This window comes from Papaver somniferum, chromosome 2 (genome assembly GCF_003573695.1).
Source record: "Papaver somniferum cultivar HN1 chromosome 2, ASM357369v1, whole genome shotgun sequence".
In the NCBI taxonomy this organism is placed as follows: domain Eukaryota; kingdom Viridiplantae; phylum Streptophyta; class Magnoliopsida; order Ranunculales; family Papaveraceae; genus Papaver; species Papaver somniferum.
In genome coordinates this window covers 136,038,519-136,052,827 of record NC_039359.1, presented here as the reverse complement: position 1 = coordinate 136,052,827, position 14,309 = coordinate 136,038,519, and positions in this window count along the sequence as shown.

Here is a 14,309-nt window from a genome sequence, read left to right as displayed (position 1 = left end):
ATTCTTCTTGTAGATTCGAGAAAAATAAGAGTAATGAAATATATTAACTTGAATACTCAAGAGTTATAGGATGTCTGATGAATTTAATGAACTGTAAGAGTCCAGACATTGCCTATATTGTGAGTAAGTTAAGATATATACTTGTAGTCCAGAACAAGAGCATTGGGATGCGCTTAATAGAGTATTATGGTACCTAAAATACTCTATTACCTTTTGTTTTATTTATGAAAGGTATCTTGTTGTCCTTGAGGGACTTCGTGATGCAAACTGGATAGTTGACTCAGAGGAGTCTAAGTCTACCAGTGGATATGTTTTCACTCTAACAAGAGGGTTTGTTTCTGGAAGTTTTTCAGACAAACATATATTTCTCAATTCATTATGGAATCTGAGAGTATTGCGTTAGATAAAGCACGAGAGAGGGCCGAGTGCCTAAGATGCTTTTTAGAAGACATTCCTCTCTAGCATAGGCATGTGCCAGCTATATCTATACATTGTGTTAGCCAATCTATAATAGTTAAAGCTAAGTAATAACTAATCTCAATCGGCGTTATTTAATTGATTGGCTAAAGTCCAAGGAGAATTTCGCGCAACCTTTGACGAAAGGTTTGTACAAAGAGATAGTCAAAAATGCATTGAAGGGGTTGGGGCTTACGCTCATATATTAAACATACCATGAAGGATACTCAACCTTGCTGAATGGAGATCCCATGATCAAGGTTTCGAATGAGAAACTAATTTGTGGTGGGTAAAGGTAAACACTATCAGAGATTTTCATTCTACGTCCCTTCCCTATGGTATAGACGTGATAGTGTGACTGCATGTGGAGGATGACTTTTTAATAAGTCTTAATGAGTTCTATAGTTTCAATTTAAGATTGAAGTGGGGTGTAGCAGCAAACACTCTTGATGGAATTCACCTATCTGAATGGGGAAGTGGGTCGCTTCCTATGAGAATATGAGCTGATTCTCTAGAGCATTCTGAGAAACAGGATAAATCCAGGGCCAAAACGGACACAACGGCACGAGCTTGGCAGCAACCTTGGAGATATCATGCGTGGTTATTATCGCGGATTACACCAAACGCTAGCAGCTCAAGACATCGCGTTCACTGTCTAGCAAGTAGTTCCAGTAATCTGTCACTAAGCAAAGGTTCAAGACCTCATGGACACCTCTGCCTATAGTGGTATTTCCTGTTTTTCGTTTTTATCTATTTTTAATTCATTTGGAGAAAATGAGTTTTATGTTGTTTTTATGGTCTTGGTATTACTAGTTCTTAGGACCTAAGGGTCACTAAGGGTTCACTAGTTCATGATTTTTCACTTTGGTGAAAGAAACCTTTAGTCTCACTTGTGAGAAACTAAAGATGAAAGCTCTTTATACTATTATGATTTATGCAATCCATAGTATGACCCTGAGATCAACACACTACTGTGAGAAGGAGAGGACGTTGAAATGGCTAGTATGAATTCAACATGCACGATTTGTCTTTCTGTTCAGTCAGTTCGGGTCGTGAGATTGGGTTGTTGATTTACCAAGATCTATCTGTGTTTTTCACGTTTTATTGAGTTTTCATTCATGTGGGGGATTGTTGGAAAAACGATTAATAAAAATACTTTTTAAAGATTTTAATTTAGTGTTTCTTTTGTGAATGAAAACTTATTAGTCCCACATAGTGGAGTTTCCACTCTTTAGTTGTTTTTAAGAGACTATATAAGATTTTTAGTCCCACATAGGGGAGGAGCTCTTCTTAACTTGAGTTTGTCAATTATATAAACAAATTCACTTCTTTTGTAAAAGTATGGAAAAAAAGGGGTTGCTATATATTCTAGAGGGACCCCTATATGGTAAAGGGGTTGCTCTATATTTTAGAGGGACCCCTAAGGGAAAACGTGGGAAAGGGGTTTCTCTATATTTTAGAGAGACCCCAAAGGAAATATTTTGTATTGCTTTCTTTAGCATTCGCGATTTTCCTTAATGTTTTTTTCGGAGTTGCCAAGCTCAAGTTGAGCATCTACTACATATGCTATTAGTAGGTGTATTAGGGTGTTTTATCCTGGAGATATCCGTCCTGTGAGGGCTATAACATCACTCTTGAGTGTATCCGGGCGCTAATGTCTTAAGGACAGCGTGTTGAACACACGACTCACTCTGTTTTCCAAAGTTTTGCCTTGTTGCTGTTGCGGAGATATGGGGAGCTTGTTCATTTCGTAAAAGCAATCACTTCCACTCCAAAGGAGCTAAGTATCAATAACTTTTTGCTTATTTGATTTTTTTTTTGTTTTTGATTATTGCACCCAACAAATAATTCACAACATCTGATCATCTTGTAACTCATAGAGCTCCTCTACTCTCTCTACTGCAACTGATTTCAGCAAACTAAAGCTGAAGCAACTTATTGAAAGTCAATTATTAACCTGGCGTCATTAGGGGCGACCCTGAATGAATTAGAGGCGACACAAAAATACAAAAAAGGTCACACAAGCGTAAATTTAAGCCATCCCTTATCAGTGATTTTCCGAAATGTCATTTATACCCTCCATAATCGGTAGATAAAAATAAAATCCTTAGTATACCTCCATAATCGGTAGACGTTAGGATAATCGGAGGTTATTGTGTACATCTATAGTGTGAAAGTTTTTGTTATTTTGAAAAAACCTACAATTGGAAGGTATGAAGTTCATCTAATTAACCGATTATGGAGTTGCCCCAAAATTGAAATTTGAAAAAATCTCAAGTTTTTCGAATTTGGGAACTAACCTACAATCGGACGGTATTTAGTTACCATGTCTCCCGATTATGGAGTTGCCCCAAAATTGAAATTTGAAAAAATCTCAAAATTTTTGAATTTGGGAACTACCCTACAATCGGATAGTATTTAGTTACCATGTCTCCCGATTATGGAGTTTCCCCAAAATTGAAATTTGAAAAAATCTCAATTTTTTCGAATAATCGATAGCTTATGAAGTTCACCTAAACTACCGATTTGGGAACTACCTCGGTAGCTTATGAAGTTCACCTAAACTACAGATTTGGGAACTACCATAATCGGTAGCTTATGAAGTTCACCTAAACTACCGATTTGGGAACCACCATAATCGGTAGCAAATGATAAAATATTGTGTCCGTTTATAAAGTTTTTTGGTTCAGAAGATTAGTAAAAATGAAACCATGACAATCGGTAGAAATGGTTAATTTTTGTACTTCCGATTGTGGACCTGTCTGACAAATTTTTTTAAAAGTCACCAGAATCGGTAGTTAATGTTCTGAACATATTTGTCAATTTTTTGAAAATTTGCCAGAATCGGTAGGTAAGGTTTATAACTATCCTCCGATTATGGTAAAAAAATCAGCAGTTTCAGACAATCAAGTAATAAACATTCATAACCCATAACCTTAAGAACATATAATCCAAAACAGTAGTTAAAACACCATAATCCGAAAGAAACGGTTAAAACAACATAATTCATAGCATCGAACAACACATTATCACCCAATTCCTAGTTTTCTTCTTAGTATTGTCAGCTAAAGTTTTAGAACGCTTAGGACGACCCGCATTATCACCAGCATCACCTCCATCTCCCTCAATATTTCCTTCAGCACGAGAGCTTGAAGAAGCCTGGGATCTTTTGTTCTCCTTTGATGCATTTTTCTTGGGCGGGTTCTTTGTCACTTTATTCTCCCCAAACTCAGTTGCATACTCTTCATTATCAACATTATCAATCATCTCCCTGTGCTTTTTTATCTTCTCAATTGGCACAGGTTGTCCATTCGTTATGCAATCAGCGCACCATTTGGACAAAACCTTGAACCTATTCACCTGTTTTTTTAATTGAAAAAACACCAAATGGAGTTCATCTAAGGAATTGAATCGTAATATTAGAGGGAAAAGTCATAACCATAGCACCAGTTTTTCATAACCTGGGGATTTTTCTTCGATGATCCATCTGTAAATTGAAGTCGTTGAGGTCGCCTTTGCTTTAAACTCACGGATTACACGAAGATGTGAATGCTCCCGGTACCACTCCATATAGCCTGGAGCATTTTCAACACCTCGGTTGACAGCTCCCCTAGTGTTCACCAAGTGGTACATCCTCTTATCCAGTGATCAACAACAGATGGTGTACTAGAGTAAACTACCTTGATGTTGTCCTTGTTAGGCTCGCTATGCTCCATGTCCAACTTGAACATGACATTAATGTGATGCCATGGTACTGTTTGGCAATCACCATGTTGTCGCATCACCCTGGAGCCATTGTACAACACATAACCTGTGGGGTGCCACAACGATCCAAAATAATGGGACAAATTGGAACGACCCGCTATATGTCCACTAGCTCGGTCTTCCTTGTATGGATCAAAGCATACCTCTGAGGCCTTAACGGAGTCTAATTTCTCCCTCAAGATAACCAAATGATGCTCCTTTGTCCTTGAACGGTTGTCATTGAACTTGTACTTTGATCCTCTCGGTGTACCTCTCTCCCACACTGGGTTCACATCTGCTAATTTCAGACTGGGGTAGTGGTCATAGATCCATGTATACATAGATATCAAACCAAGTATTAGAAATTGATTCTTAAATTAGAAAATGAAATAACATAACGATCAACGGATTAATATAGTTGAGAAAATAGATGGAATAGACTCACGTTCCCGGAAATTTGGCTAGTTCTAAGCCTCGACGCTTTTCTCAACTCTGCCATCAAGAATGCAATAGTTGTCGTGCCCCAGGAGTACTCCGTGACCTTATTGAGAGGATGCAATAGTTGTAGAAGGTTGGCATCTACTCGGTTGCCACTGGTATTGGGGAATATGACACATCCCAATACAACCAAGAGATAGGCGGTCATCGCGGCATCCACTTCGGCATCACTTAACGGTCCTTGCTTTTCTTTCTTGGCAGGGCCTTTGAACATCCTGATCAACTGAATCATGTTAAACTATCTAGTTTTGTAAGAGAAGCACATGTTGAACTCAATGTCTGATGTCTCTTTATCCCAACCAAGACACTTGTTACACAAATCATAAAGTTGTTCCCAACTTAACTGCTTTTTGTACTCATACTTGACAGCTACACCATGGTCATTGAGATTAAGAATCTGCCTTGCATCATCTGAAGTAATGGTCATCTCCCCAAACGGCATATAAAAGGTGTCAGTATCGGGATACATTCTCTCCACAAAATCCGATATCGCAACCCGATCATGTTCCAACATTGAGTTCTCGGCAGCAGTAGATAATCCCGAGTTGGCTATAATTGTCTTGAACCTTTCACATTCACCGTCTAAAGGCCAATCTTTCAATATTTTTGATGGTGAGGCAGTGGGTTTGAGCAGAATAATCGCATCAGAATGATACTATTAAACACACAACACATTACAAAATTAATAGAGTATTATTACAAATAAAACGACAATACGTTAGTAAAAAAAATTACAATTATTACCTCGGTTTCGTAAATTTCTCTGGCCCAGGAGTCTTTGTAGCCAAATAACAATGCTCCTCCATCTCTATGAAGCGCCGGGATTTCTTCTTCAAAATCCGTCTTCTTCAACTCAATGGGGACAAGGTGTGATGCTTTCTTCGCGATTTCCTTCCTTGTAACTCCTTCTTCTCCTTGAGTACCACTTGGTTGTCCTTCATATTGAGTGATTTCTGGAGCGCTTGCTTTTACTTCTTCTTGAGTTCCTTGTTGAGCGCTTGGTTCCACTCCTTTTTGTCTCCTTTCCCTTTCTCTCCGCGCACTCGCGCTTAGTTTCTTACTCCCTTTTTGACGAGGCCTTATATATAACAGTTGTATCCTGGACTTTCTTACCTAACCTGTCCCTAAACAATAAAATTGGTTCGTAAGAATTACATTACAAACTTCACAATAGGAAGTTGTAATTAAAATATGACTTTCGATTATTCTCAATCGGAAGCACGGGTAAAATATTTTGTTCCGATTACACACAATCGGAAGTCCTATTCTAGTTCTATCTCCCGATTATGCATCAATTTGGGTTCAAAAACTGAGAAAGTCACGAGGCATACATAATCGGAACAAAACAATATAACATATCAACTAATTGCATATACTCGGATGTAAAGAAATAGTCTTTGGATTCCAATTAAAACGTAGCCCCGAAATTGGATTTTGCTAAAATCACAAAATTTTCAAATTTTACAACTTACATAATCAGAAGTGTGTTGAATTCGTGTAACCTACGATTATGAATAATCGGAAGACAAATACTATATAATATCTCCGATTCTGTGTATGAATTGTGTGTCCCTACATGTTCTAATTCTCTGCTAAAATCGTAAGGCAACATATAACTTAGCTGCCGATTATGTCAATTTTATGGTTCAGTGGCAAATAGCTTTGTATAATCCGTAGTAATCTGCAAAACTTAACTCCCGATTCTGGTCGATGTAACCGAAAACCCTAGAAAATGGACGTAATCGGGAGATAAAATTTAGATCTAACTACCGATTCTGGGAAATAACTGAAAAACCTTGAACTTATTTTCATGGATTCGACAAATTGAAGCAACATAAACGAGTAAAAAGATAGAAACTTACCCAATTGGGGCCATTTGCTCGAGAGTTTGATTATCAGAATCATCACCACCTCCTACATCAGTTGCGTCATCCTCTTCATGTTCTTCGTGTTCGTGTTCTTCATCGTTTGCAGCAGATTTTTCTTGATCTTTCGTGGGTTCATTAGGATCAGTCATCGTTTTATAGAAGAATCGACGATGTTTTTGATTCGGCGATGAACGACGGAGATGAATTGAAGTTTGAATAGGGGGGAATAGTGTTTTTACTCTCCACAATCGGAAGGGAAGAAGAAGATGAGAAGACGAGTTGAAAAGAAAAGAAAGAAAATGAAATGAAATTCCTAGGTTTTGGTCGGTCTTAATCGTCTAAAGGTTGTGTCGGCAACTATAATCGGTAGTCGTAGGATGTTCATTTGCTACCGATTATAGACGGTTGCCCTAAATTCGTTTATCTCTGCAAAACAGATAAAATTGAGTTTTATACTTTAACAATCGGTAGATATGATATGTTATTTGTCTACCGATTATGTCAATATCCCATTCTTACATAAACTAGTAATTGGTGGACAAAAACTATATAGTTAACTACCGATTATGAAGGGACATAATTGTATTTTCAACCTATTTTGTCTTATTGCCCCTAATTCTTTCAGGGTAGCCCCTAATGACGTCAGGATTATTAAAGCACCCATATTATTCGCAATCGAAGAAATAACAAAACCAGAAAACAATAGATAGTCCGGTATTATTCAGCAACATGAAAGACAACATAAAAGATAAAGGATAAAGGATTGCATGCCACAATCTCAATTGAATGCAGACTCATCAAAGAGAACATCAATCTGTACTTATATATCTCACCAATTTCAATTCCGAAACAGCATCCTAAGTTCCATCATTATACACACAAACCAACTCACTCATATACCACTACTGTGAGGACTGTACCAAAGTAACATTGAGAGGAGGAGCCAACCGAAGCAAAATTAAGCACTCAATGGTGTACCAAGCAATCAACAAATACAGTACCCCAACATTCTACTGGATTTAAGAAGAATATTTCCCCACTATTCAATGGAACAACATTAAGCTTCTTCCCAACTAACTATTGTAGCAGAAATAGGCATGCTCAGACCGAATAGATCCAGGAATCAGTACCAGTAGGATTTGATAAAAGAACTAGGTCAAAATCATACCAAGTTATGATGAAAACAGAATTTGCATACGAAATTGAATTTTGTTGAGATACTGATGTAGAAATTGAACACATGAGATCAAATCTAAAGTAATCTAAATATTAAGATGGAGATTACCAGCATAGACTCTGATGATAGTTGATGAGGTAAGAGATTTCAATCCAAACACCGACAAGAAATTGAAATAACCAAGAGATCAAACCCTAAAACTGAATTTCAGATTCAAAATACATGCTTAATCCTAATTGACGACATTGCAGTAAGCATCAGGATCAAATCCAAATTCGCACTAAGATATCACCAGTAGAAACTCTCCATACTACTCCTTGAATCTTGAAATCAAACTTCACAAACCCTAACTGAAGATGATGAAGAACAGTAGCAGCAGAAGAAATTGGTAGAGAATTTAAGATTTAGCAGCGAAAAGGATCGATACCCCTGAGGATTGAAATTCTCAGGACTGATACCATGTTAACATTCAATGAATAAATGTCTACATGTTTTAATGAATACGGTTTGATAATCAATTGATTAAGAGAAAGATAAATATGATTACATGACAAGCAGAGTTTATATAGATCAATAGAATTGTTCTCTCGACTCTAGCACGCTCACTGCACAGGATCACTACACACGACTATCACATGACACACACAATCACATTACACTATGCTATTAGAGATCACGTCTCAATCAACATTTCGCATCTTATATAGCATGTGGCCGGCCAGATCCATTAAACTCTACAGTAAATAGTTTTTTTTATTTTGTTTTCTATTTCCATTTTGGGTAAGAGTCTAGAATAAATGGTTTGCCAACCTAAAATAGTAATAGTTAGTGAAAATTAAGAAAGACTCTTCTTGTTTTAAACGGTACAGTGGCACCAAACAGTTCTTTTTTTCTATGAGAAAATTTAGATTTACTAGAGGGAAAATAATATATACATGACTTTGTTGAGAGGTTAGACTCCCGATCCTGTCTCTTTCTAGAAGTTATAAAAATAAAACTGGGAGTATATGTGGATAGTTGCAGGTTGAAATTGCATTGCTTTTGTTACAACGTGTAATTGCCAACTGATTTGCTTTCTTAGTTATTATATAATTATAGATAGATAAAAGGCTTTTGTTGTTGGTATGGCCTCAAAAAATCAATCCACTCTCTTTTATTCCAGATAGATTTTGCCCACCATTTCATTTTGTACTTGACTAACAAGATTGATACTGCATGCTTCATCAATTATGTTTGAGAGCATCCCAAGGGCTTTCAAAAAAATCAATCCACTCTCTGTTATTACAGATTCACAGATATTCCTATTCTGTGAATTTGTAAGAAAGGAAGCAGAAGGCAACATACTATCTTCGTTTCCAGAAAAAAAAAGATACTATCAATTTTTCATTTTAGCCTAAAAATAGGCCAAACTGAAAATGTGATAGTATCTCTTTTCCTAAAACGGGGGGAGTATTATTTATACATTTATAATTAGAAAGAGCAGTTCTAGAGAAAGCGTGCATGGTTCTAGTTTCCATCTTATGGTATCTTAGACCCGAGCATAAGGGGAATTGTGAGTATGTACTCAGCTACATGATGGTCAAAGATGTTACAGATCAGGTATACATCCCAGAATATGGATGTAGAGTCCACTAGGTGGCTGACTAGAAATACATTGAGAAAAACTAGTTAGATCTTATATCAAACTCATATGGAAGCCAATAGTCTTCCTTTATATGCATTATCTCCCCATTACCCATTTCTTATATACAAAGAAGCTTAATTGATGTTAGGCCTTTTTGAATACAACGCCAAATCTAAGACGCAGTTTGGTGATCTTTAGGTTAAGAGGATGTCTATAATTGAGAAATTATTTAGATTTCTGAATTTGAGCCTATTAGGTGATGTAGATTCAGAAACCTACAGTAAATATACGGCAAGTGCACAACGTCTAACTAGTAGACATGGCAAGTACAGGTCGTTCCCACGAGGAGTGTGAAAATACTACTACTAACTAATACCAATAATCAACAAATCAAATTAAATATTTTGGAAATTTATAGAACTACGAACGCAAAATACGAAAGACGTAACCAAAGATGTGAGAATCAGTAACCAGGGTTGTAAGATATCCACCACTACTTCTATTTGATCACTGAAGTGAAACATAATTCTGAATATGTGTTTATCGTCCGTTCTATTGACAACACATATTATAAGGATAGTATCGCAATTGTCACTCATATACTAAAAGCATAGCACATCAAAAGATTAAACCCAAACATGCACTATCAAATTGTATTAGCGAGAAATCATATGAAACTAAATTATTGATTCACAAATTGAGTTTGACTCTTCTAAGTATAACCCATCAAAGGATTCAACTGAAGCATGGACTATCAAATAACGAGACAAAAACTATTCGTGGAACTATCGAATTACGCACAAAGGTTTATAAAACCGGTAACACAAGAACACATACTTCAATTAATCGATAAACAATAATCAAAAAATAATCAATTCAAATCATAATGGTCTATTGCTTCATAATTCAATTTAATAAACAATAATAAAATATTAGTCAATTCAAATCATAATGGTCTATTGCTTCATAATTCAATTTAATTAAAAATGGCCTAATACCCATGTAGTTTCAACCATAAAAACCCTAGTTACAAAATAATTATCAATACATGGGTTTATCAAAAGCCATAAATAAATCTCAATAAGAATGACAATGGATCAAACTAAAACGATTAGAACAACAAACACTATTCGTCTTCCTCTTGTTCGGCTCTCTAAAAAGGCTGTGCAGCCGCCTCCGTATTTAGCCTCCCTCTTAAAATCTCTGTTGATAAAAAATATATAGGTCTTGCGCAGTAGACCCACTGCTTGGCCCGAGTAAACAAATCCCAGTCCAAACCCAGACTCCAATGTTCCCGACCACACACACCAGTTTAAATTGAGTTCAATGTAAACACCATCCACGATTGAGTTTCGGTCCTGAAACTTCATCTACGTTCTCATGACTCTAGATCCTTGTCTCAACACTCAACTTTTCTGTTCATGTTCCTCCCTAGTTCGAACCTGGTAGCAATACGAGAAGAGACATCGGCTGCAATTTCACAGTTTAGCCACGTACTTCCTTACCAGACCGAACACAAAACCAGCTCAACCAAATTCAGTCGATTAGCAAACTCCGACCACAGCAAACAGTTCATCCCGGTCCATCTATCCATCACCTCCGATTGCAACCAATCTTCAGTACTACCCTCATCACACGACGACAGCTAGCACTTCCTTATAGAAAAGTTCATCTCCACTGACTGCAACAACTACCGATTCCATCCAAAGTTGTTGAGAAGTAAACCAAGATACTATGAAGAAGATAGAAGAGATCAACAATGTGATACAGTATGAAGAAAGTGATATAGATCAATAGTGTGCGTTGATCCAGTATAATATGGATCAACTGGGACAGTTGACATGAAGTGGATGGATCAACAAGAGTTGTTGATCCACGGTACGGTTTTTAGAAATTTACTTGGGTTACAAGTAATACCTGTTTTAAGAATTTGTTTACGTGAGAATTGTCTAGAAGTTTCTTGTTAGAGTTTGTTTTTGATTATGAAAGTCTTTTTACTTGAGAGTCAAGTTTGTGAGTCATATAAATAGGTTGTTGAGCCATGAGACAAAATATATCAATTGAAGAGAGTTTGTTTGAGTTAAGTTTTTGTGTTATTTCATTAAGTCTTTGATATCAGATTTTCTACATCTGGTATCAGAGCACTGGTATCAGGTTCTAGGGCTGTGGGTATGAGAAGTTAAGTTGAAGAAGATGACAAGTTTAAGTTAAATCAAGGTGTCGGTGTTTGAAGGTAAAAACTTTGAACATTGGAGGTTGCAGATGGAGAGTATTTTCACATACCAGAACGTATGAGATGTTGTGAAAGATGGTTATGTTGAACCAGCAGAAGGAGTAGTACCTGAAGGAGCTGCGCTAACTCTGTTGAATGAAAACAGAAAGAATAATTCTAAAGCTACGTATGTTCTTCATAAAGGTGTTCATGAATCTCTCATGGACAGAGTTATCTATATTAAGCAAGCTAAAGCAGCATGGGATGGTTTGGTTAGCTATTATACAGGTTCTGACAAGGTCAAGAAGGTTAGGTTACAAACTTTGAAAAGAAAATATGAACTGTTGCAGATGGAGACAACTGAAACAATATCAAATTTTTCTCAAAAACACTGAATCTTGTCAATGAGATGAAGGACAATGGTGATACTGTAGAAGATTCAACAGTTGTAGAGAAGATTTTAATAAGCTTGCCTGAAAAATTTGAGTCAAAAGTTACTGTTATAGAAGAATGCAACACAGTTTCAACAATGACTCTTAATGAGTTGTTAGGTTCATTACAAGCTTATGAACAAAGGTTGTTGGAGAAGACAGTTGCTGCAAAACAAGTTGAAGAAGCTATTCAAAGTCAAGTTAGCTGGAGAAATAATCAAGGAAAACCTAATGCTGGAGGTTTTCAAGGAGGATACAATAATGGAGGGAGATCAAATGATGGAAGTTATAGGAAGCCATTTGATAGATCAAAATACAATGTTATAATTGTGGAAATTTTGGACACATTGCTACTGAATGTCCAAAACCTAGAAAGACAATTGCTAATAACTACAAAGCAAATTCCAAAGCTAATATTGCAGAAAGTCAAGAAGAAGATGAAGAAGAAAAGAAAGATGAAAATATGTTGTTGGCTTGTCATACACCTGAAGAACAACCTCAACATAAGTGGTATCTAGATACAGGTTGCAGTAATCATATGAGTGGAAGAAAATATTTGTTTGATAAACTTGATGAATCAGTGCGATCAATTGTGAAGTTTGGAAACAATTATACCATTCCAGTTATGGGAACATGAAGGATTGGAATTATTCTGAAAAATGGTGCAAAAACATATATTATGGATGTGTTTTATGTACCAGGTTTGCATCAAAATCTTTTGAGTATGGGTCAATTGTCTGAAAGAGGTTATTCTATGAACATCTTTAATGGTGTTTGTACAATTCGAGATCGTTTTAGAAGACTTATTACAAGAGTATAAATGACTAATAGTAGATTGTTTCCTTTGAATATTCAGTATCAAAAGGAAAGCTGTTATAGTAGCAGTGTTCATGATGATTCTTGGTTATGGCATAAAAGGATGGGACATGTAAACTTTAACAGTTTGCAAACTTTAGCAAAGAAGGAGATGGTGACAGGCTTACCCTTTATTGAGGTACCAGAATCAAGATGTGAAAATTGCATCTTTGGCGAGAAGCACAGAGATCCATTCCCAGTCAACAAAGCTAGAAGAGTTGATCAATAATTGGAGATTGTTCATACTGATCTGTGTGGTCCTATTGAAGTAACTTCACATGGAGGTAATCATTATTTTATAACTTTCATTGATGATTTTAGTAGAAAAGCATGGGTTTATTTGCTTAAACAAAAGAGTGATGCATTTCAAGCTTTTAGAAGTTTCAAAGCTTATGCTGAGAGACAAATTGGTAAGAGTATCAAGATCTTGAGAACTGATAGAGGTAAAGAATATGTTGTTGTTGACAATTTTATGGAAGAGTATGCCATTCAGCATCAACTAACTGCAAGATATACACCACAACATAATGGAGTTGCAGAGAGGAAGAATAGAACCATAATGGAGATGGCAAGAACTATAAGAAGAACAAAAGATCTACCAAAAAGTTTTTGGGGTTATGCAGTTGACACAGCTGTGTATTTACTCAACAGATGTCCTACAAATAGTTTGAACAACATAACACCAGAAGAAGCTTGGATAGGTGTAAGACCAAATGTAAGACATCTGAAATTTTTTGACTGTATTGCATATGCACATGTACCACTAGTGGAGAATAGATTTTTAACCACTTCCTGGGCTTCACTAAAACGACTGCTACTGTGCTGTAATAAATATTGGTATTGTGGCCCATAGTAGTTTTATGTAAACTTGTTTCTCTCACAGTCGTTTTAGAGATGGGTATTTTTTAAAAACCGAGGAGCTCCCTAATAGGTTTTGGTAGAGTTGTAAAACCACTGTGAGAGAAAATATTTTCTATGGCAAACCTTTTTATAATTTTATCTGTCTGGTTCTTCTTTCTTCTTATCGTTCTAACCTGTGCAATTGCTAGATGCGCCTCTCTCTTCTCCATTTTTCATATCCTCCTTGAAGCCAGAAACTAAAAAAATCAGAAGTAATCACTTCAATATTTGTGCCTAAACCCAAACCCCTTTCTCATCTTCTTCATCTTCTCCAAAAAGACCAAATTTAATCCGAAAATTACAGCAATAGTTTGTTTATAACTAAACAAACCTGTTACATCAGCGTATGATTCTCCTTCTTCTTCAACTTCTTCTTCTTTCTCTTGTTTAATTTGGATTTGGTTAGATCTAATTTTCTTGTAAGATTTTAGGATTTTCACCAAAAAAAAAATCCGTTTTGGAGACGATTATTGTAAACACTTTAAGGTTTTATCTGAAATTAGGGATTGTTCTTTGAATTTGGAATTTTTTAGGGATTTTGATA